General features: G+C 41.8%; 1 pseudogene; it reads left to right on the forward strand.

Moving 5' to 3' along the window:
• The first annotated feature begins 293 nt into the window (after positions 1-293).
• On the forward strand, positions 294-396 carry LOC113835233 (annotated as a pseudogene).
• The last annotated feature ends 24,902 nt before the right edge of the window (positions 397-25,298 follow it).

Here is a 25,298-nt window from a genome sequence, read left to right on the forward strand (position 1 = left end):
CCCCTCCCTTTCCACTATTAAAAACAGAATCATTTATATATATATATATATATATTATATATATATATATATACATATATATAATGTATTCTTTAAATTTAAATTAGAAACAATCTTATTTTACATATCAATTCCAGTTACCTCTCCCACCCATCCTCCCATGACCCCCACCGACCCCCCCATCCCCTCCCCAGGCAGGGTGAGGCTTTCCATGGGGGAATCACCAAAGTCTGTCACATCATTTGAGGCAGGGCCTAGGCCCTCCCCCATGTATCTAGGCTGAGAGAGTATAACTCGATTCTCTGCTTTTTGGCAAGGACCAAGTGTAGTATCTGTTCTTATCAGTTTAAAAACAGAATCTTACACTTTGCATGTTTCTCTGAAACCTGACTCCCAGCACTTAAAGCCACTTAAAGCCTATCCCATGTTTTTTTTGTTGTTGTTTTGTTTTTTTGTTTTTTTGTTTTTTTGTTATGCTGACACAGCATTTCAGAGAGCTACAGAGTACTTTACACTAAGGTGTCACCTAACTTAATCATTCTGTGATTGATAGACATTCAGGTTCTTCTGATTTTGGGTTCAATACACAACAATGCTTCAACTGGAATTTCTTTCCACAAGTTTTTTCATGCTGGTGACTTTATTTCCAGTGAACATGATGCTGCTGGGTTCAGGTGCATGTATGACTTTGTTGTATCATTCCCAGGTTGCTTTTCAGAGTGGGTGTATTAAGGAACCCCCCAGATAATAATTTTCCATAAGCCTCCCTTATTTTTTTCCTTATGGGAGTGCTACCTGTTTGCATCAATGTTCTAGGCACTGGGATGCAGGAGGTGGTGCTCACAGTAGACTTGGCTCTTGCTCTCAAGTATTCACAGTTTTGACTCACACTAGATACTCCTGTCTCCATCCCCCCAAACTGCCACAGCATAACACAGCATGGGGAACAACAGAGGAAAGAATGTTGAAGACATCTCTCTTGCTTTATCTTACTCTGGTCTTCAGTGCCTCTGCCCACACAAATCCCCTTCCATGGGTAGCACTTCTGCCAAATCTCCAGGACTCTGAACTCAAAATCTCCAGAAATGACTTTCAAAGACATTTTTAACAACAAGAGCATCAACAAGAAGTATGGTCGGTGGTTTCTATGTCATTCTATTTCTTGTTATAATGATGAAATACTTGAGGTTGGGTATCTTTATGAAGAAAAGAGGTTAATTTTGTAAGTGAGTGTGTTATAGCTCTGGGAATGCAAAGGTATCTTGACTTATTGTGATGCCAGGCTATACCTAGAGCTGCAATAAGACGCTCTGGAGGGTAGAGCCCCAATAGGACCGCTTTGGAGGCTGGAGCCGAATTAGGACAGCTCAGCCCTGGATGGAAAGTATCTTGACTTGTTGGGAAGCCAGGCTGTATCTAGAGGCACAATCCTACTCCTCTCCTAGAGCGAGCTGCTACAGCTGAGCTCTGAGCTCTGCTCTGTTCCCCTAAGGGAGCAATCTAGTACAGTTGTGTTACTTGTTTTGCTACACTCTGCTAAAGGGGAAGAAGCCCTGCAGAAATGTAGCAATCTCCTCCAGCTCTGGAGAGAAGTTGTTACTTTTGTTTGCTCATCCTTGCTCAGCCCAGCTAAGGGATTGTCTCAGCAAGGATCTTCCATTCTGTGCTGGTGAACGACGATCTTCACCCAAGAATCTTTTGAGAAAGAGATTTATTTGGGAAGAAGGAGTCCCGGATGCCTCTATCAGGGTGGGAAAGCACAGCCAACAACTGAACAAACAGGCAGAGGGGCTTCTTATGGGTGAAGTTTTCCCAGGTCCTATCTGTAAGGATTCAGGCATTATGCTGGCTTGCCCCTGTCACCTGGAAGAATGCAGTCAGGCAGTATTCTGGTCAGCCCAGGGTTCCATGAGTACTAGTCTGCAAGCAGGAGCAAAGTACCCCTTTAAAAGACACACCCCCGCCCACTTACACTCTCTGCTCTCCTCTCTTTCTGCGCCTGTCTCCCTCTTCTTTTCTGTCCTCCTTCTGTGTCTCTGTGTTTCTTTACCTCTTTTCTCTTTCCTTACTCCACCTTCCCCTTTCTAATAAAGCTTCTCACTCAAGCTCTGTCTGCCTGGCGGGTCTGTTCCCGGCCTCGCCGGCCATGGAATCCGCCATGGTCCCCAACGCAGGATCCCCTTCCAGCTTTATCCTCCCATTGAAGCAATAGAGCTACACTATCACCTTTTACCATTGCACATGGGGGAGCCAGCTGCCAACATCGAACACTTGGGAGACAAAATACACACAAACAAAAGCTAGCATTCACTCTCTCTTCCTCCCTTCCTCCTTCTCTCCCTTTTAAAAATGAGGACCATTTCACCAAAGTCTAGGTCTCCAACTCAAAACATGACCCTTTTTTCCTTCTTTCCTTTACTTTCTTCTTCTTCCTCCCTTCCTCTCTCTCTCTCTCTCTCTCTCTCTCTCTCTCTCTCTCTCTCTCTCTCTCTCTCTCTCTCTCTCTCTCTCTCTCTCTGTGTATGATATGCCTGTGTGGTGTATGTACTTGTTGGTGTGGGTGTATGCATAGGGGTTCCTGTGTAGATGGAAGGACATGCAGAAGCCACAGTCTCTCTCCTTAACTATTTTCTACTTTGATTTTTTTTGACGCATTGAACCTGGAACTCTGATTTGTCTACGTTGCTGGCCAATGAGCTTCTGGGACCTGCATCTCTCCGAGTCCCCAAGGGCTAGGATTACAAGAGCTGTTTTTGAAACTTTTCATGGGGATCTGAACTCAGGTCCTCATGCTTGTGGAGCAGGGACATTATTAACAGTCATCCCCCAGCTCCCAAAGTAGCACTTTTTAAAGTTTTCTTATGATATCACCCACAGCCATATTATACACTATTGCAAATTGGGTTTTAAGTGGGGTCTCATGATGCCAGCCACTTCCCCTGTCTTCAGTATCTCAGAGAACCATTGTCTCTCTGACTCGGCTAAAGATGCTAGTGACTTTTTACTAAATTAAACTATGCACCAAAACTCTTAGAAATAGATGGACTTCCTTTTGAGCTCTTCCTCTGTTTGTGTTAGGAAACTCAAGGCCTTGGTCAAGGGAGGTTGGTGTCTCTTTGAGACAGTGTGTTGCATCACATCCTAAGATGACTTTAAACTCATAGGGATCCTCCTAGGTCAACCCTGGAGTTCAGTGGGTATGGCCCACTGAATGTGGCAAGGTTTCACCTTTTAGAAGAATCAATAGAGTCAGGTTAGGAGAGCACTTTTCCCATGAAGACTGGCACACATCCTTTGAGACCCATGTTAGAAGTCACTGCACCTCCCAAGTCACTGGGCTCACAGTAATTGCCTCTACTTTTGACCTGACACAGTTAACTGTCTTCTGATTTGCCTCTGAGCTCAACCTTTCATGCAGCTATTTGAAGACAAAGATATTTCTCAAGTCTTCTCTCACCCCATAACTTGCAACAGGTCTATCGTACAATAAATGTAACTTTTTTTTTTTGTAATTGAGTGATTGACAGGTGGATAGATGGTTAAACAGCCATTATTTTTTTAAGTTCTTCATGATCTTTGAGACTATTAAAGCTAAAATAGACTAACTATGACATGACCCTACATGCTTAGTATCAAAGAACAAAGGGGCATGCTAAAGAACTAGTACAATGCATTAGTGACCAGGGAGGTTAGCATTCTTTCACTGTCCCTTGATCAGGGAACTTCATTACGTCATACCTACATTGTGGGTTCAGTGTCATTTTAGTCAAGACTAATTCCTGCTTTTATTATAAAGGAGATTTTTTTCCAGGCACTTCTATGATTGGGGAGAGTACATTTTGTAAACAATTAGTAACATGAAGGATGCCTTTTCATTGTCACCCAACATCAGGAGAGCACAGGCTGAAATGTTCACTAAAATCTAAACTGACTGTGTCTTCATCGTGTTCAGCATTTTTATTTGAGTGTTGCTTAGTGGTTAAAACCATAGTTTTGGACCCATATTGCTGGGTCCATCTCCCTACTTAGTATCTCAGGAAAGGCATTTCTGTCAGTTAGCTAGTGTGTGCAGTTTCAGGGAATTCTAGCAGCACAGCACAAAGCATGCAGAACATTTTAGGCCATTTAAACTTAGCAAAGTGGAGCTCATTAAATTAACATTTTCACCCCCCTCACACAGACTTGTTCAAAGCCCTGTGTGTTTAATCATTGCCAGTTCTCAATCCGAGAGGACTGCATTTTTGTTCCTCTCTAAATTCCATTCTGGGCCTTATAATAGGATTTTGCAGATAGTAGATAAATGTTTGCTATATGAAATAAAAGGGGTTTGTCACCTAAGAATACACCCAAAGTTCCATTGTTTCCTGTTCCTGATTTGTAAGGACAAATTTGATTAGCTCATAAAGTTATTGTGTAAAGTTGCTGCATGAAGTTGAGTATGAGATTGTTTTCTAAAGGGCTAGAGAACGTAATGATTTCTTTATTCAGATAGTCTACTGACTATAGATGCCTTTAGATGACCTGACCTCCAGTATTGAGTCCAGTGAAAAGTCCAGTGATCATCACTAGGACAGAACACTTGAGTAATTTAAACTTCAGCACAAATTGAAGGGAGGGAAGTCTAGTACCCACACAGAGAGGCTGGAAAACAACCTTCAACTTTGGATTCTGTCCCCTCAGGTGTCATCTACCGTTTTTCTTTTGGGAAAGGGTCTCTCCTTAGCCTGGAACTTGTCAGGTAGTCTTAGTTGGCTCTTTGGGGAGCCCTAGGTATCTAGCTGTCTCTGCCTCCTGGCTCTGGGATTATGAGTGCACACCACACTTGGCTTCTGTTACATGGGTTCCGGAGATTGAACTCGGGTTCTTGCGCTTGCAAGGCAGCCACTTTACTAGCTGAGCTGTCTCTCTAGGCCCTAGAATAAATCCTCATGTATTCATTTCAGTCAACATTTTAATAGGTAAAGTTGACCCACATAAAGACCTGAAAACCTACTCACCTTGCTATCTTTGTATCTCTGAGGTAATAGAATAGCAGCTACATTTTCAGCAAAGAATGACTTTGGGTGGCTGATTTGTCTCATAAATGTGATCATCTAGGCATAAAAGATTAAGTAAAAAGATATTTTGCTTTTGAAATAGAACCATGTGGCTTCCTTGGTAAAGAGCAGCACCCATGCACAAAATGGTCCTAATCATAAACATTTCTAATGACTGCCCTTTCCGGGGCATTTGAGCTGCAGTTTGCATCTTTCTTCTTTCTCCATCCAGTGTGCTCCAGAGAACATCAGTGTATGTCTTTCTCCAGGCAGCCATCAACTTTTACAATTTCTCTTGAATGCTAAATCCTACAAGCTGTTGGGAGTAAATAGCCATGCCTATTTCTTGGCTTGAGAATGTCCATTCACCAAATATTCAGTTTCACTTTTACCATTAGCAGATTTTTCTTCATGAGTTTGAAAAGGTAGCTCCCCCATCTCCCGACTTTCAGCTGCATCCCAGCTGTGTTTATTAAACAGAGACTTCAAATTGTCTGCCCTTTTGTTTTTGGGTCCATTGTTTTTCCATCTGGCTTTTTACCCCATACCCTAGTGAACATATTTATATGTTTTTACTGACAGTATTTTTTTTTATGTCTTGCTTTGATGGTAGCAGTTAACGTTCCTTTAAAAGCTTACATTTCACCTCCGTTCCCTTGTTCACATTTCAACTATGTGACATTGGGTGGTTTGGTACAATTTTTGCAGCTTCTTGCTCGGATATAATCCATTACAACCTGCGATGATTTTGAATTCTTGGCAACTTCTTTGCATGACACTAAGCATCCTGTGAAGGAGGGGTGGCTAAGAATTACAGGCATAGAGCAGTGACTTCAAGAACAAAGAGGACATATCTGACTTCGAGAAGAACAAAATGGGATTTTGCAGTCGCTTGCCAAGATTTCCCTGCTTTCCCTGGTGGAAGGAGAATGGGGTAGAGGAAACATCCTTTATCTCAAGGGAGATGGAAGCTCAGGATTCCCCAGAATGGATAGTCTCTTCCTAATGGATGCAACAACATCAATGCCCTATTAATCCTTTCTGCCACTGTTGTTAATATTTGCAGTTCTATTTCATTTCAATTTTGCTCAACTAGGAGAATAAAACCAATTTCTCTCTTTGTTTGCCTGCAGACCAGAAGATGGCATCAGATCTCATTACAGATGGCTGCGGTTACTGAGAATTGAACTCAGGACCCTCTAGAAGAGCAGAGGGTGCTCTTAACCGCTGAGCCATTTCTCCAGCACAAAATTCTCTCTTTGTATATTACCCTGAAAGTCAAGTTTAATTATAAGTGAGGAAAAACTTTAAATTCATAAGGGGCTTACAACTTTTTTCATAGACATTTAAAATATTTGTTAATTTAGAATTTTCCAGAATCAGTGTTTCCTTAAGTGTTGGTTAGAGCTAGGTGTGGTAACTTTATTCCTTGCCGTAAAGGAAGCTGGGGGAAAAAAGACCCCCTGGGGGGTGCCTAGAAAACAGCTACTTATTTGCAAAGAGTTTCGTGAACAGATCTATTCTAAATAAAAGCCCTTAGTTTAATCATGCATTTTTGTTTTTATTTTTACATTTATAATTTGAGTTAAATTATAATCATCCTTAGTGTAGTGCAGTGGTTGAGACTGTAGACAAATGTCTTGGGTTCACATCCTAGCTCTACATTTAGGTCAGTTGGTTTGGGATAAATTATTCTACCTCTTTTGGACTTGTGTACCTTTCCTGAAAATGGGGCTGATAACAGTACCTACCTATAGAGAATTGTTTTAAGGGTTGATGTTGTTAACTCTGGCTTGTCTCTTGGAACCATGTGTAGCACCTTCAGTTTTTTGGTAGTTGTTAGCTGTAGTTACAGTATCTCTCCACCTGGGTCAGAGGGTCACATGGGTGAGTGGTCAGTGGGCTCATGTGTTAACCCAGACAAGCACAAGCCTGTTCTGATTCAGGGAGCATTTGTGGAACACCAGCTGTGGGTTCAGCCCTGTGAGGCAGGGAGACGGCTTTGGTAGAAACAACCCACAGTCTTCCAGAGCAATAACAAATAAGAAATAAGATTCCAGAGCAATAACAAATAAGATTCAGAAAATCAAGAAATGGAGTGAGAGGAAAATGCAGCCTTACTAATTGAACAAAAAATGCCTAGGAGAGAGTGGGGGATGAGATGAAAAGGAAGAATAAAGGAAATGAGTAAGGGAGAGGGAGGGAAGAGGAGGCCAGAAAGCAAAGAAAGAGAAGGAAATAACCAAAAGATGAAAAAAATGAATTAAATTATTCTGAGGAATCAAAATCAAACAAAGATGCTTCCCACAGGGCTGCCACTGCTCGGGTAATGATGGGTACAAAAGCAGCACTCTGGCCAGACTGTGGTGAGCAAAAATAAAAAGTGAAAGAGAGAATACAGTAGAGAAATGTGGAAGAGGAAGAAAAGGAGAAAGAAGAGGAGATGGAGAAAGGGCAGGAGGAGGAGGGGAAGGAGGGTGATGCTCGGTTATTGATGAGCACTTGCTTGGACAGGGTTCTCAGGCTTAGGGTTAGGAGCATCTCTGACATCTCCACCATGTTTCCTAGTTCACAGACTTAAGCACCACACCAGTGGGTGAAGGGCTTTTCCTGACTTAGCTTCCCTAAGTCAGAGGATGGGAGCTCATAGCCAGAGGAGTAGGGCCCGTAGATTACACAGATCCCAATAGGAGAAGCATGGTGGGCTCTACTTTAGCCATTCACCTCTTTATGTCTTTGTAATATATTTCCTATACTGGTTGAACCCATTCTCCTCATACATACAGCATATATTTATTTAGGAACTTCTCCCAGGTGTGTTCCACCTATGGCTCATGGTTCATGGGCCATTATCTCTCCCAGGGAGGGTTTAAGTTCAGCCCAAAATATTTGTAGGTGACTGTGGTGTACCATAATGTCAAAAGATTGGACCATCCCTACTCAGAACTAAACTCTCCAGCATTCTTGTTCTTAAAATCCTGTCTCTGGAAAGCTGATGCTGACACATGAATTCTTGGCCCCTAGCCAACAAGAGACAGTCCAGTTATCTTCTGCCATTTGTCATTTAAATAACTGCTGAGGGCAGACTCCCTATAACACTGGATTGGCACTCGACAGATGGAGAAAGGTCAGCTACCTACTTACCATGTCAGGGTAGCCCCCGAAGTTACCAGCATCTGCCCAGGTAGAAGGACAATGGTAGGCACTTTACAGACACTTTGAAGTCAGAATTTTAAAGGAGAGATTTTCAGTGAGGGAGGTGGAGGTTAGGACTGGATAAAGACCATAACAGAGATTTAGGGATGGCAGAGTAAGAATGTTGGATCAAGAAGTTGAGCATGTTAATTTGCTAAACTTGCTTCCTGTGAGCTAATGGGATAGTTGCTGCGGTACTCCCCCCCTCCCCGCCCCCAATATCTTTTAACATCTGCTTTATCAATTTTGTAGTTGTTTGAGATTCAATTTGTTTGTTTTCTTGGCTTCTTCACTCTCTAGTCCCTGAGAGTGAATTAGTTCCTAAGCAGGCCTCTGTCATCATTTCTTTGTGTATAATTTCCTAATTTAAAGTTCCCAGCATAGGCCTCACCTCAGTTTCTAACAGGGAAGTCCATTTATCCTGGAGCAAGTGTACTTGATCCAGACTGAGCTTGCTGCTTTCCAAATGAAAGTGCTAGTAGGAAACCATCCAACTTCTCTGACCCCAAGGTGTACCCCCAGCACTGATTACCTTGGTTGCCAGCACTGTAACTTGGGCAGCCTGTCCCAGGAGTCCACTGTTGGGAGTGTAGGAGATCTGATGAGACCGCCCCCATTCCTTCCATTACCAAGTCTACCACGTCTACTAAAGTCCTCTCAGACTATGTCTTTTCCCCAGCCTCATGCAAGTAGCTTTAGTTCTGACCTTTGAGAACTGTTTAGTGCCTTCCACTTAATCCCTGTGATTTCTAGCTGCACCCAGCTCCCAGAGAAGACATTCAGAAATGCTTATATTCTCCCTGGCCTTCAGCAGACCCCTATTTTAGGAAAGATGAATCTAGTCTAGATCTTCAGTCCAGCCCACAGTGGTTACTCTCTGCTTATTCTCCAAACTAAGACCTTTTATTTTCATTTCCTGAGTATGAAGTTGTTTATCAGACCATATTCTTTTCTTTCTCATGTATTCTTTCTTTCTTACCAATAAGTTCTTCTCCTTCTCCTCCCCTCTTCTTTTCTTTTTTCCTCCCCCCTCCTCTTCTCCTTCTCCTTTTCCTCCTTCTCTTTCTTCCTCCCCTTCTCCCCTCCTCCCTCCAGCCCCTCCTTCCTCCCCCCTCCCTCCCTCCTTCCCTCCCTCTTCCCCCTCTCTAAAACCAGTTAGTCTTTGAAACCCAACTGAAATAAACTAGGACACGACTTCTTGCAATATGCTGAGCACGATGTGGTTTCTGAGTGGCTGTCCTCACAGAGTGCTACTTTAGTTTCATCTTGGTCACAATATTTTATGTTGTTTCCAAGGGAGGACATGTAGGCGTATGGAAATACAGATATCTGTGGCTCAGACACCAGGCTTGGTGTCAATTCCTACTTTTTCCATTTTATCACTCTATGATTTCGTAGTGGCAGGTGTGTGTGTGTGTGGGGGGGAGCTTTAAACTTCCCGAGCTTTAAGTTCTCCGAAGTAAGATTTGAGATAACAATGGGATTAAATAGGAAGCAATGCATGGAGCCTGCTCACAACTGGAGCACCTGAATCTTCTAATTAGGAGATAATTCAAAGCCCAGACAAGAGTCTTTTGAGAATCAAAGCGGGCACTATTAGTGATTTCTTCAGGAATCAGGTGTACACCTGGATCCCACAAAGCTATCATATACAAAGCAGGGACTTTGGGGGAACCCTCTGTACTAGAAGTGGGTGTAGGTAAAGAATATGCCTTTAAGTTGGCTAGACAGAGCATCTCACTACCACAACTGCACTGTCTGCTGATCTTTGATATCTTTTGAATGTTTCCAAGGTGTCTCACATTGAAGTTTGATCCTCTCTTCAAGAATGAAGAGAGTGGAAATTTAATCCATTTACAGTGTTTGGTGGTGGGACTTTCTCCACATCAGGGTAGGATGTGGTCATCAGGGAGGAACAGCCATGGTTGTATCTTGGTGGTTTTGTGAGAAGAGGGAGTGAGTCTAGACAGACACATGCCCACATTTCCTTTGTCTTTTGCCACAAAATGCCCAGACTATTTTGGAACATTGCATCATGGAGATCATTACCAGATGTGGCCTCTTAACCTTGGACCTTTACAACCAGGAGCCAAAGTGAAACCCTCTTCTTTCATTTTGCCTACTTTGACTTCTAGAAGAGAGATTTGGCCAAAGCTATTTCTTTGTCATTGTTCATGAAGCCAGGGAGCCATGCCACATGCCTGCTTGCCAGGGTCTCCTCTCCCCTAGCAGGGGGCTCCTTTGCAGCTGTGATTTTTCTTGGAGAGTTGGAGTTGGCAGTGTATTCCCAGGAATTCACACCTCATTGTGCACAAGCTAGAGTCACACAGATGCTGGTCCACTGACCTTGGCAATACTAGTAGTGAGATGAACTATCAGTCCTTAGTCTAGTCAGCCTCATTGCCATTTAGAGAAGAACAAGTCATATGGGGGAATCTAGGAGGGAACCTTGCTTCTCCCTGCCTCCCTCCTGTATGTTGGGTTTCCTCTTCACTGTCTCTCACTCCCACCCCCTATTCCCTGTGATCCACCCCTTATCATGATTTATTGTAACGATGTCTTTTTGCATCAGGTTCATTCACCAAGCTCTAGGCTTCTTGAGGACAAAACACATTTCTTACTTGTCTTTATCTTCAGAATGTGATACAGTGCCTGGTACATTCGGATTCTCAACAGATGCTTAAATGGTGACTTAATTATTACACACAAACGACCCAACAATGGCTGTGCTCTTGGTTGTACCACAGAGCAGCACCCTGGTGAGCTGAACTGATGGCTGGAGTCTAGGATACTACCCTGGCATGGTGACAAAGTCAAGTCGACTTGATCTAGCTTTGTTTGTCTGAGTCACTAAACTCATTGTTGCACACAAGCTAAAACTTGAAGACAGTTCCATCCAGAGTGGTCTTGCCTAAGAGAAACTGCAGAGCAACATGTGGGCAGCCAGATCTCAGGTTGCCTCACATTTCTGGGGGAGGATGAGATTCCAGAATCCCCTCTTTGCTATGACCTAGAGGTTCCACAGAAACTACTGCTTCCCAACGGGATCAATGACCCAAAGGAAGAGTTACCACCTAGAAACTAGCATTCTGGTTTTTCTTTGAAACAACCTTTTTCCAAGGGGTCTTGGGAGATCTCATGGTGGACTGTTTCTTAGCCTCAGCCTTGATACTTGAAATATTTCTGCCCAGGAATTAGCAACTGAAGAAGATGCAATGTAGAAATACGTGATGTAGACAGAGCTCAAGATTTCACCCAGAAGACCCACCAAAAAATGAAGCCAGGTCTGGACAGTGGAGATTCCAAATCAAGGAAGAACAGAGTAGTGGTTAGTGCTGCTGAAGAGTGTTCTCGGGGCTCTGCAGGTGATCAGAACTCAGGCATGGAGATGAATCTGAAGGGAAACTGAGGCTGGCAACAGGACAGGAAAGGCAAAATCAAGGTCATTCTGTAAGTCTCATGCAGGGTGAAACGTTTAAAATCACAAGAGTGGTAGAAAATGTAGGCTAGGTGGTAGGGCCTCCCATGGTCTATCTTGAAACACTGTACCGAGCTTAAAGGAGAAGCCACCATGTGTTAAGGTAGGGGATGCCGCTGGCGTGCTGCCAGTAGGGTGACTGGACCAGTGTCGATAAGCAGAAGGTAGCATTTAAGTTGGGTTTGACAGTAAACAAGCAGTTGACTTGGGACCATGCTTCAGCCAGTCCTCAAGCCTCCACCTCCAGTGACCTCATGGGGCAGCCTGTCAGCTTGCTGTCTTCCTGAACGAGTTGAACAGTGAGCATACAGAATCTGCTCTGTGGTCTGTCAGTTCAGCCCCCTTAACAAGAACAACTTCATCACCAAAACATTAGTCTTCCATTTGGATATCATTGACTAAAACAACAGGGTAATATAACAATCCTCAATTAGGGGGTCAGATTCTAAGCAACACCTATGATTCTCTACGTATTAAAATCTGTTTTGGAGGTAAATAGTCCATACATTATACATCTTATGAGCTTGTAATATTTAACCCGATAACAGACTGTGAGTGACCACACCTCCCATATATACCTACAGCTTTTTCCTCCTTCTGTGTTCTATTATTGGCTGAAGATCCCTCATGTCTAGGTCTTCTCCTCCTCATACAATTGTAGTTTAAAAGTTATATAGGGCTGGCTGGGGTTATTTAAATGTTAAATAGGGCTAGAGGTATGGCTTAGTCAGTAAAGTGCTTGCAGCAGGAGCATGAGAATCTGGGTTCAAGTCCCAAGATCCGTGGAGAAAGTAAGGCATGGCAGAGCATGCCTGTAACCTAGTGCTGGTAGAAGGGAGGGAGAGACAGGTGGATCCCTGGAGCTCCTGGCCTGGACAGCCAGCTTTGCTGTGTCAGTGAGCTTCAAGTTTAGTGAGAGACCCTGTTCAAAAAGGAAAGGTGGCGAGCTATCAAAGAAAGGCACCTGATGCTACATATATGCACATATGCACACCAAAAGCTACACACACACACACACACACACACACACACACACCTCTCAAAGGGGAAAAAGTTAGCTTGAATCCCTTTGGTTAGAGAAATGAGTCACTCTGTTTTCAAGCATTCTGCTTTTAAACTGCTTGAATCATTTTGAGGAGGGATGAAGTATGGGGCTGGCGCAGACAACCCATGGCTCTGTAATACGGTGTGGTGCTGAGGACATTCTGTCTTGAGTATATCTTCCTCTAAAGAAGAAGCAGAAGCCGCCATCCCCCTTCCCCCTCCCCCGCCCCCATTTTCCCTCAGAACACCTGAAGAAGTACTAGCAAGCATGGTCCCTGGACTCTTGAGCAAACATGTAGTTGAGAGCGTCTGAAGTGTTAAGTGTCCATATTGGAGTATGTCAGCTGGGCCACTCAGGCACCCATGTCTTAGTAGCACAACTCTGCAAATAAACAGAGCTTTGGGTTCATGGGGGGAAATGCAGCTTATGTAGCTCTTAGAACTGCTCAAAGGGCCTCTGTTCCCTCTCCACGCTAATGTGTTTCATGAGAAGACCAAGGTTATTTTACTGCCCCAGGGTGCCTGGACACTTTCCTTTGGTCCCCTCAGATCTGTAGGATGAAAGTGGGATGTTGAGGAGAAGAATTCCCGTTGCTGTCTTGGGTTTCTGTTCTCTAGGAAAACATGTTATGTTTTCTAAGATCAGATACTCAACCGTTTATTTTTAGCTTTAGTAACTGTATTATTTTACATCGCTCAGTTCTCATTTTTTTTCCAAAGGAATCTCTTACCTCTGCTGTTTCCTGTTTGAGATCTTTTCATGAGATTTCACTTTAGTCTAAAATGCAGGTACCAACTCTGGCTCGGGAGACTTAGTGACTGCACATTCCTCAAGGGTATAGAGATAGTGGCCCCAACTATTTCCTACTTAGAAACTGTAATCACAACCAAAAAGCAAAGAGGTGGGTACCCTTTCTAGAACAGCCTAGATGTTGCTGGAAGAACAAGCCCTGCCTCCCTCACCTCGAAGCCTAAGAGCAGAAGCTTCACTGACCCTTCTACCATGGCTTATTGCTCCTCATCTGGGTCACTTTTGCTTTGCTTAATTTTTCTTCACAACACTCAGTTCCTAGCACAGCACTTACCTCTCTTATCTACTTTAGAATTGTCTTAAAATTACCTGTTGGATTTTATTTCTGTGGTGCTAGGTGGGGATGAATAGTCTGTGTTTGTGTGGTATGCTGATTTTGAACCTTATGTCCGGTCTAAAAATGATCCTGTCATTTTGGAAGCTCTCATTTTGGATTAATCTGGCTCAGGTTTCTATGAAATGTTTCACCAACTTAATAAGCAGAGAGAAGGAAGAAGGAGGAGGAGGACGAGGAGGAGGAGGAGGAGGAAGAGGAGGAGGAGGAGGAGGAGGGGGAGGGGAGAAGAAGAAGAAGAAGAAGAAGAAGAAGAAGAAGAAGAAGAAGAAGAAGAAGAAGAAGAAGAAGAAGAAGAAGAAGGAAAGTAACTCACTTGTAGTATTCTAGAGAGATGGGAACAATGTGGTTTCCTCTCCCCCTCTCCTCCTCCTACTCTTCCTTCCCTCCTTCCTTCCATAGGGAACTCTGATGTTGGATTCACCACATGGACTTAGCTTTCAGTAATTTTTATATTGCTTCCCATGTTTCCCAGTAATTCTGCAAGAGCATTAGGTTGGGAAATTGTATGTGTTCAGAGGTTTTCCAGAGTATACCATCATTCCACAAAATTGGAGTTTGAATTTTTTGTTTGTTTTTTGAGACAGGGTTTCTCTGTGTAGCTTTGGAGCCTATCTTGGCACTTGCTCTGTAGACCAGGCTGGCCTCGAACTCACAGAGATCCTTCTGCCTCTACCTCCCAAATGCTGGATTGAAGGCATGTGCCACCAGCACCCGTCAGAGTTTGAAATTTTTGTTTCATTTTATTTTTATTTTAGAGGCACTCATATTTACATATTCATCCCCCCATTCCCTCACCCTCCCATGGAGTTTGAAATTTTTAATAATGCAAAATTTATAGTGCTGCAAGATAATGGTGCTACTGTGAATCTGTTTTCAAAGATGATAAGGGCACAAGCAAGAAATCAAAACAAAGAGAATAAAGATCCAGGTAGCACCTATTGTTCCTATCCTGTGTGTGGACTGTGAGCTCATTCACCCATCCAGAACTAGAAGAGGAGGGATTCTTTGGAGGACTTCATTTTCTAATGTGAAGAGTAGCCAAAGGAGAGTGGCTTTCAAGTCAGTCTCAGCCCTGCTCTTCTATAATAAAATGTTTTAGTTATAACCAGTAAAATATAATTAATAAGCATAATTGACTTCCCATTGCTATTCCAAACTTTTATATTATTAAATAGAATAAATAAAAGTAATATGTTTTAAACATACTCATATAGAAGACAATTGTTGATTTTATTTTGTGTTAAATTTTAAATCTTTTCAATAAATAAAGATATGGCAGTTACAGTTGTAAATGCTCTTTTTAAAAAGCAGGCTGAGAAAATAACTCCATGGCTATAGAGCCTGTCATGAAGGCATGAAGACCTGAGTTTTAATCCCCAGAGCCTATGTAGAGCTGGGTAATCATCTGTGTCCCCAGAATACCCACAGGTAGGTGGGAGGTGGAGCAGGAGAATCTGTGCACTTCATAGGCTAACCTGGCATATGAAAGAGCAAGCAAGAGACCTGTCTCTGTAAGGTGGAGGACAAGGACGCCTGGAGTTTGCTCTCTGTCCTTCCTATGCACGTCATGGCATGCACACAAAATGACTGTGTGTACCTGCACTCAAACATACAAACAGGCATATACTATATATACATATTCACACGTCATACATACACACACAAGATAAAAATTATTGGTTTAAAAATGTATGTAGATGGATGTTCCTTGGCAGCCTGGGCTGTCTGCTGGTTCCTGGAAGGCAGAGTTAGGAGATTTCTCTGTAGAAAGTGCTGCAGGCCCATGAAACACTCTGGAGGAGAGTCATGCTGGAGTAGTCAGGAGGTGCCTCAGGCAGAGTATCTAGGGCCACCTCCCAGTATCTATTTTGTTCTATGGATACTGAAGGAGACATTGCAGTCTTATTTGCAACACACTTGCTCATTAGGAAAATGCAAATCAAAACTACATTGAGATTATGCCTTATGCCAGTTAGAATGCTATCTTCAAGGAAAACAAACAATAAATGCTGGCAAGGACATGGAGTTGGAATAAACACTTGTCACTGTTGCTAGGAATATCAGATCAGTATGGAAGTTTCTCAAAAACCTGAAAACAGACCTATTGTATGCTCCAGCTAAGCCACGTTGGTATAACCAAAGACATCTAAGCATAACACAGAGACACTTGTGCACTGTAATTGCTCCAGCACAGATACCAATAGCCAAGCTGATGAAAGGATAAAGGTGATGCAGCATATATAAACAATGCAATATTACAAAAAATAAAATCAATCCATTTGCAAAACAAAACAGAAACAAAAAACAACAAAATAAAGCGGGACCAGAGATAACCATATCATCTGAAAAACAAATAATATACATTTCTCTTACTTGTGAAATATAGATTCAGAGCTAAGAGGTGGAGATGGAAGGAAGAGTTTTGGGGAGGAGGAGAATCAAAGGAGATGGGGAAAGGGCAGTGGTGGGGGAAGGGCAATGAACACTGCACGTGTGTGGGACTACCCTGAGGAATGATGCCAATTTTTTACAAATAATACATGTTATAGAAAAAGTTTCCAGTCCTTCCCGACACTTTGGTAAACATCGTCTTGATAGCAACTTGTTTTCGTGTGGAAGCTTATGCTCCCTGACCTGAGGCTACCTTCGCCCTTTGTATGCTTATCCTTTGACCGCCTGTTGAGAAATTGTGTTGATGTGTGATGCTTTCCGTCATGCTTCCACACTCTAGACTATTCTCAGTGAGTGCATATTCTTCCTCACAGTGTTCTTACAGTGCTTACCGTTTTTTGTCTTACTTCACTAAAACGTCATTAAGTCGTTTTTTTTTTTTTTAAGTTAAACGTGTTCATGCATGTGCATCTGTTCGCGCCTGCCTGTGCTCTCTAGCTCTCGTGTGTGTGTGTGTGTGTGTGTGTGTGTGTGTGTGTGTGTGTGTGTGTGTGTGTGTGTGTTGTTTGGTTACTGCGCTTTTCTAATGGAAAATTAATTTCTGAAGTTTGTGGTTTGAAAAAAGAAAACCGCCCCTCAGCAGGCTGTCTCCCATCAATCAACACAGCCTTCAGGAGACTAAGCAGTACAAAGAAGGAGAAAAGCAGGGGATCTGCTCTTTATTGGCAAGAAACATGAACGAGTCTCTGGATTTGCTGAGGTAGCACAGACATCATGAACTGAAAAGGGTTCCACACACTGCTCAGCTGCTGTTTAAAAACTTTACTCCCTTTCAAAAAGCATCTACCCCAAATAGGATTTTTCCTCCAGAAATTCTGTTAAGTAAACTTTCCAGGGACTTTGAAATGAAAATTGCTCCCATGAAGCAGCATCTTCCTGTGTGTGGTGGGGGAGGCGGGAGGGGAGGGCCTTGATCTTAGGAAGAAAGTCCCCTTAAAATCTCTATGAAAGAAAGTCTTCAAGTTGAAGACCACCAGCCATGGGTGTTAAATCTCTCCATACACCGCTTACAAGCTCCAGTGAAATGATCCGAAGCCATGATGCAGCTGTCATCTCGTGTGAAGAATTAGGTCTAGAGGAGAGAGCTGGCCACTGATCAGGGAGTATAGTGTGCTTGAGAAGGCAGCAGTCTACTAATTGGACTTGCTAATGGAGTTGTTAACTTAGATTCATCATAGTGGGCAAATCAAACATTTCAGTAGCAATTTAATTGCAATAAATGGATGGCATTGACACAAAGACTCCTATGTGTTCAGAGATAGGTATAACATACCACACACATATACATGCACAGATAAGCATATCTCTCCCCTGTCCTACCCTCACCAGACTTACCTATGGTCTGGGAGGATAAGAATTTCATCAGATTATGGCATGCAGCCTAACCTTAAGTTCTCATGTCAGGCATGTTCTCTGACATATGTTTCCCCCCTCCCAACTTCCTTGGATTTTTTTTTTTTTACTCCATTTTTACAGGACAGCTTTGACTCTGCACTAAACCATGCCACTAACACGTTACTTAATCTAACCGGCACATTGTAAAATTTTACACATGCGCTCATCCAGATAATTACACAATTAATTTTCACTTAGCTCAGCTGAAACGGGGATAATGAAATTTCCACTGGTGTACTGTTACGTCCAGGGGCCAAAGGTCAGTTTCCTGTTTGGATAAGGGTGAGTTTAAAGAGGGTTTCTGACGGTCTCCTTACTTCAACTGGTTCTCATAACATCTCGATGGAATTTCAATTTACAGCCCTAACCAATGAAAGGAGCAGATGTCCGGAGTGTGCCACCAACGTGCCAGGCTGCTTTCCATACAGGTGTGCAAAGAAAGCCATCTAACCCTGTCTTTCTACTTTCCGCCCTACAGTAAAAAGAAACTGCCTGGCAGATGCTGGTGTTCATTTTTCCCTGAAGATTTAGGCATCTACTCTGCTGTGAAATCAAAGGAAAGGTCAAAGTTTCCACAGCCTTTAATTCGGGGAAGAAAACAGAAGAATGAATCCTCTTGTTGTCCTTGAGTTTTGCAGTTACTTCAAATCATATTCTTGTAAATTTCTTCTCTCCAGTGTCAAGTTTTCTGAGAGTTCACAGTTGAGAAATTTTACTTTGAAATTAAGCAGATCTTCATGTTTTCTTTATAGTTCTTTGGCTTTGCCAGTCCCAAGGTTTACATGTGTTTTGGAGACTGGTGGGATGGCTCACTTTTTGCAAAGCCAGATGACTGGAGTTTGATCTTTGGGACTTACATGGTATAGAGAACTTGCCCTTGAAAGTTGTCCCTTGATCTACATACACACCATGCCAGTTACACTTTCTCTGCAAAAATTAAAATAAAATGCTTGGAAGTGTTTTTAACATCAACATTGAACATTTGTAAGTAGTAGTGGAAGATACCCAATGAGAAAATTTTTGATATATTGAGTAATTGTTTTTTTGGTTTTTTTAGCCACCAAGGAATCCCACTAAAATGGCATGGGTCTGAAAGTGGAACTGTGTTCTAACATTCCTGAACTTGTGTTGAAGCAGTACGCATATCAAACACTCATTGGTGGGTGATAAAATGTCTGGCCAGAGCCACATGTGTAAATTAACAAAGCCTCACTGGGTCCTCACTGTTTGCATGACAGTTAGCATGAGGGTGGAGACTTGTTTTGAAAGTAAAACCTGAAGGCCTTGATCCTGGGGTATGAAGGAAGGGTCCATGAATTTATGCATATAGCCAACAAGTTACTGAAGGGAACCACTGAAAGTGTCACATGCCATATTTCTAGTTAGATCTGTTTTGCTTCCTTCTATAAAATTTAAAACTCATGTACAAAAATAAAGGAGAAAACTTTTAGGTTTTAGTTGCATAGTAATTCCATATTTTAATGGGGAATTTCTCCTAAAATAAATGTATTTTATGTATATCTGAAATAATTGAAGAGAAAAATATGTAGCTGACAAGTATCCTGTGATGACTATCCTTGGTTGTAAACTTGACTACATCTGGAATTAACTGGAACCTGAGGTTGGATACAACCTATGAGGAGTTCTTTTTATTATTATTTAATTATTTGAAGCAGTAAGAACCACTTTTAATCTGGATCTGGATCTTTTGAGGTGGGAAGATTCACTTAAAATATGGGCCACATCTTCTGCTGGCAGCTTTATAAAGAACCTTGAAGAAGGAAGCTTTGCCTGCTTACTCTTCTCTCACTGCTAAGTCCATTCCTTTATTGACATTATAACCTCCTTCTCTGAGATTCTGGCATATACTGAAGACGAGCTGAGGTATCCAGCCTCATGGACTGAACAACTGCTGGATTCTTGTATCTTCTTTTGGTAGACAGCCATTGATGGACTAGCTGGAAGACAGCCTGTAAGCTTGTTGCTTGGATTTCTCTGTCCTGCCGTGTCCCGTTACACTTCAGCCCCAAATAAACACACAAAGACTTATAGTAATTATAAAACTGTTGACCGATGGCTAGGGATTCTTATTGGCTAGCTATTTCTTAATTATTAACCCATAACTGCTAATCTATGTATTTCTGCATGGCCTCATCTTACCAGAGAACACCTGGCACATCCTATCCTCCCAGTCTCTATATGGCATCCCTCTGCTCATCCTTTGCCTCTCTCCCCAGCATTCTCCTTGTCTCCTAGCTCCACCTATCTTCCTGCCTCTACTGGCTATTGACCAAATAGTGTTTTATTCATCAACCAATAAGAGAAACATATATACAGAAGGACATCCCCCATCATAGGCTGTTCTAATAAATCTCCCTTCTCTTTTTATCTAAATTTATCTATGACTTCTGTTCCTCTGACCAATACATCTTTCTTTATAAGTTGGGCATCTGTATTTCACCCTTTCAATCATACAACAGGCATTCTCCCTCTTCAGGTCTTTGGCCTAGGTCCTCCCTTTGTCTGCAATGTTCATTCTTCAAACAGCTCCAACACAAACACCCTGCTTGTGTCTGCCCTGCCTTGAAATCACAAACCAGACTTCCATGTCTTCACCTGGTCCTAACTCTTCCAGGCCTCCTTCTTTCCTGATCAACTTTTTCTTCTTCATAGCACTTCTTTTAATCAAGTAGACTGGAAGATTTACATATTGATGTTATAGTCATTGTTTATTCTCCTCCAAAGGGGAGTGGCTCCATGTTGGAAGAGATCTTTGCTTTGCTTGATGGCTGACCTTAAATAGCTACAGTGGTTTCTAAGGGACCCTAGGTAAATGCATGCTCAAGAATTGTATGGATGAAGAGGCTCTATAAGACTATGTGCTAAGCTCTGTTATTGCTTGCTGCAGCCATTAAAAAAAAGATGTGTCTCCAAAAGTGAGAGTGGCTTACTTTTTTGTTGTTGTTGTTTTTTTCCAGACAGGGTTTCTCTGTGGCTTTAGAGGCTGTCCTAGAACTAGCTCTTGTAGACCAGGATGGTCTCAAACTCACAGAGATCCACCTGCCTCTGCCTCCCGAGTGCTGGGATTAAAGGTGTGTGCCACCAATGCCGGGCAAGAGGCTTACTTTTTACAATGGAGTGATAACTGAGTGAGTGAATACCAGAGTCATTGTGTTTTTACCTGCTGCAAGTGTAGCACATTCTATGAAGACTATTCACTATTACTGTGAGTCATTGAATAACAACTTCTAGAAATATAATAGAAAACCACATTTTGCATGTAGACAAATATATCACTAGATTAACACACAAATCTTTGTGGTTGACTTACTCATTATCTTGAACCAATCACTAACTTTGTAGTTCACAGTTTTCTCTCTCTTATTTTTGTAAATGTTCAGGTCAATTAATGACATGTTTAGTGCGTGTATATTCTGTGACAAAGACCATGCATACAGAGACTGTTCATCTTGTCTGAGCCAGACTTGAAAAAGGGCAGTTTAGTACGAATTATTAAGCAGATACAACATACTTCCATATGTTTATAAGAAGTATCATAATATCTTGGTTGAGTTCAGTGTACACAAAAACAGAGTTCTGGAAACAGTCAGGTTTCATGACTGTTTTCCTTTTGTGAGGAAAAGCTTTGTCCTTGAGTGATTTTTGAAGCATCCTTTGTGTGATACTCTTGGGCTCCTGGCGGACTAGTCACAGGCAGATCACGAGAAATGGCCATCAAAGGAACAGCTACTGAATGGTGAGGGGACTCTGGTAGGCTTTCATTTGGGGATAGGAAGTGTTTTATACTTTCTTTTTCTAGTGTGTAGAATACAAATTTGCCACAAGTCACATTTTAAAACAAAACAGACAATATGCTGTTGCTTGTAAGTCCTTCCTGATTTATCATGCTTTTTTTTTTCTTTCTGAAATTCAATTGTATAACATCAATTTGAAAAAAAAAAGTTAAAAAGGAAACAAATGATCACTTTGATGTCTGGGCCGTATCCCACCACAACTCCTTGCTTGAGTGCTTTGTATTTTATTGCAATGCCACCTTTCTAGGGAAGTTCAGGTCAAGCTTGAGTTTAGCCAGCTCAGTAGTGAGGAAGTACAGAGGCCAATAAAAGTCATCTTCCTCATTAGACCACGACTCCTTGAACTTCTGTATAACTGCTAGCATTTTCAACCACTTCCAACACCTATGTCCTACGAGATGCACACATGTGCCGAGTCCATCCCCTTTCCCACTGACAAGGTCATACCAGCAATACTCAACTTTCACATGCAGTCTGGACCTTACTTTACAGTCAGTGCTTCTAATAAGATCTGTTCACAAACTTTTCAACTGATCAGCATCCCCACACTTCTCACAGTAACTGTCTTTCCCTAAGCTCATGGAACGTTCTGGAATCGCACGTTCAGTTTCCATTGACAACATACAGTTAGCTCGTCAGGGAATTTCACTGACAAGTGAGCAGCAGAATTTGAGAGCCTCTGCTCTTCATATGGCACCGATGGGTTTGCAGTGGCCCCGACCTTTATCTACCACTTTTTAATGCAATCACTACATTGCTTCCATATGCTTGCTCATTACACTCCTCCCATTTTGTTCTGACTCTTTTCCGTGCTCCGTGACTGCATAGCCAGCAGATTTATGTTGAAATCACACTGTGCCCTGACCTAAGTTACCCCATATCATTTAAAATGGCGACTTGACTCCCCCGCCCCAGACTATGCCTTGCCCTGAGAGACTCCATTTTATAAGCAGCTTTGGACTCGATTTCTCCTTTGGAGGATGGCTCTGTACTTGAATGGGCACATGAATGGCGCCATCTATCCAACACTGTTGATGTGACACATACTGATAAGTAGAAAGGGAGCCACCTCATAAATTTATCTTGGTGAACTGGAACTGTAGGACACTAGGGCATAATAAAATAATGAAAAAGAAACAAAGCCCAAGAATTTACAGACACAATAGGCCAAGGAAAGGGAGTAAATCCATCACCTTCACTACTCTCTCTCTCTCTCTCTCTCTCTCTCTCTCTCTCTGCTCTCTCTGTGTGTGTGTGTGTGTGTGTGTGTGTGTGTGTGTGTGTGTGTGTATGTATGTAAAGGGATGAACAGGCGGAAAACTCCCAGTCCTGAGTGTTCAATTTGGTTTGATCTTCATTGTTGACTCGGCTTACTTGAATTGATATTTATTGGTCTTTTTGTTTGCTCATCTGTACCCACTGTTCATCCTTATGTTGTTTGTTCAAATAGGCCTGCACCTGACCTTTTACCTCTGGAACTGCACTAAACTCTGCAGTTCCATTTCAACCTGTGATGCCGCTACAACAAACAGCAGCAGCAACAAGAACAACAGCTTCCCAGAGGTCTCCAGCTGGTTAGGTGGCTCAACCCTATGGACTCCAGGATAGATAGATTTACTTTGTGATATGCAATGTGATCTGAGAACTGATATCAATAGTTAATATTAGAGTAAAAGAACAAGCATTTGCCTTGGTTAGGGTTATCAAGGAAAATGGTGGTATCTATGAAATTCCTATCATTGAAACCTTGTGAATTTGTTGTTAATAAATTCTGACACTGTGGAAAGACACAAATGTTTTCATCTGGTTTTGACTTAATGTGCTCACAGAACTTTAAATGGAATATTGGCAACCTCATGGAAGGCTTCCATGTTGGTCATAGGCCCCTCCATTTAATATTGTACCATCACCACTCACAAAAAAACAGTCTACTGAGTACAATCATGGCATCTATGGGGTTTCTACTTTTAATCGTTTTCTCTTAAGGAGGAGAAAAAACAATTAAATTCACTTTTCTCATTTCAACCAAAGATGATAATAAATTAAAAACAAAAAAATACTTGAAAAATCTTCACATGCATTAAAACATCTTTTTCCTTGCAATCAATTCAATGGAGGACTCAAAAATCTATGTTTAATTACACTGTCCCCTATTTCTTTAATTGTAGTTACATCTTTACTGCAATTTTACCTTCTCCCTACTTCTGTATTCTTCTCCCTTGCCCATTCCAAGTTAAAGCCCCTCCCACACTTCTCCCATTCCCCGTCGAATCACATGTATTTTTCTATTTCTCTCTCTGTATTGCTCCTCCTCCCAAGAGAGTCCCTCTTGTTTACTTGGTCTCTGCAGTTACTCTTGTTTATAAACTCACATCTGAAGATTTGGAGCTAGAAGCTGCAGATGAGAGAGAACATGTGGCATTTGTCTTTCTGGGTCTGGGCTACCTCACTCAGTATGACCTTCTCTAGTTTATCCATTTATTGAAGAGTTCATTATTTCATTTTTCTTTTTCAGCTGAACAGTATCTATTATGTATTTGTATATTTTCATTACATACATTTGTTACTTGAAGGACTTTTAGGTTTTTCTCAGTTCCTAGCTGTTGCAAATAGAGCAGCAATGAACATGGCTGAGGAAGTATTTGTGGAGTGGGTTGTCAAGTCCTCTGGGATATGCCAATGAGTGTGATAGCTGAGTCACATGGAAGACGTATTTTCATATTTTGAAAATTCTTCACACTAATTTCCAGACAGGCTGGACCAGTTTGCAATCTCACCAACAAGGGAAGAGTGTTCCTCTTCCCCAACATCCTCTGAAGCACTTGTCATCCGTTTTGCTAATCTTTGCTATTCGGATTGAGTAAGATGAAATCTCAAAGTCTCTCAGACTTGCATTTCCCTAATTGCTAGGGAATGCTGATCATTTTTAAGATTTTTTTTTACCAGATCTATGTCCATTTTTAGTGGGTTGTTTGTTTTTATGAACTCTGTGTTTTAAATTCTTTTATATTCTGGACATTAATCTTCTGGTAGATGTGTAGCTGGTAAAGATTCTCTTCCGTTCTGGGACTTCCTCGTCATTCAATTGATTGTTTCTTTAGCTGTAAGAAGCATTTCTAGTTTTATGAGCCTGTATGTTTCTGCAAAAATGTTTTGGTTTAAAAGTAGAAATCACAGTGCTATATTGTGATTTGGTTCATATGTGCATAAATAGTTTTTAAACAATGAAGTAACACAGAGGTATTGATTACGGCTAAAACTGATCCTGGATACTGAGTTTGGACCTGCATAGCTGAGCCTTTCTGGTGGGAGATCCCAGGGCATTCCAAGAGCCATTGTAGGGTCTTTATTAATGATTAATGACTTACTGGCAAGCTGTCTGCACAGAACCAATTTATTTAGTGGTCCCACATTTGACTTTTTCTGTATGCCCGATCTTGTGGCCACCACTACCTTTGTCACTAGGTAGAGATAGGATAAACTAGAGCTATTTTTTTTGTCTGTTTATGGGCTTTGGCTTTGGGCTAAGATAATCCAACACTAATTCTGTTATCCCTGCTTTATGCTGCTCAATATGTTATATGTTGTAAATTCATTATTTTAGACATTCTGATGTAATGCCTTCATGTCTTTATGTTCTCAGATAGTCCTTGTTAGTCCTGGCTTTTAATAAATGAACACTTGAAATTTAGAATACTCTATGCTTTGTTCAACAACCCTCCAAATTAGAGGCTTT

The sequence above is a fragment of the Cricetulus griseus genome, chromosome 4, assembly GCF_003668045.3.
Source record: "Cricetulus griseus strain 17A/GY chromosome 4, alternate assembly CriGri-PICRH-1.0, whole genome shotgun sequence".
In the NCBI taxonomy this organism is placed as follows: Eukaryota; Metazoa; Chordata; class Mammalia; order Rodentia; family Cricetidae; genus Cricetulus; species Cricetulus griseus.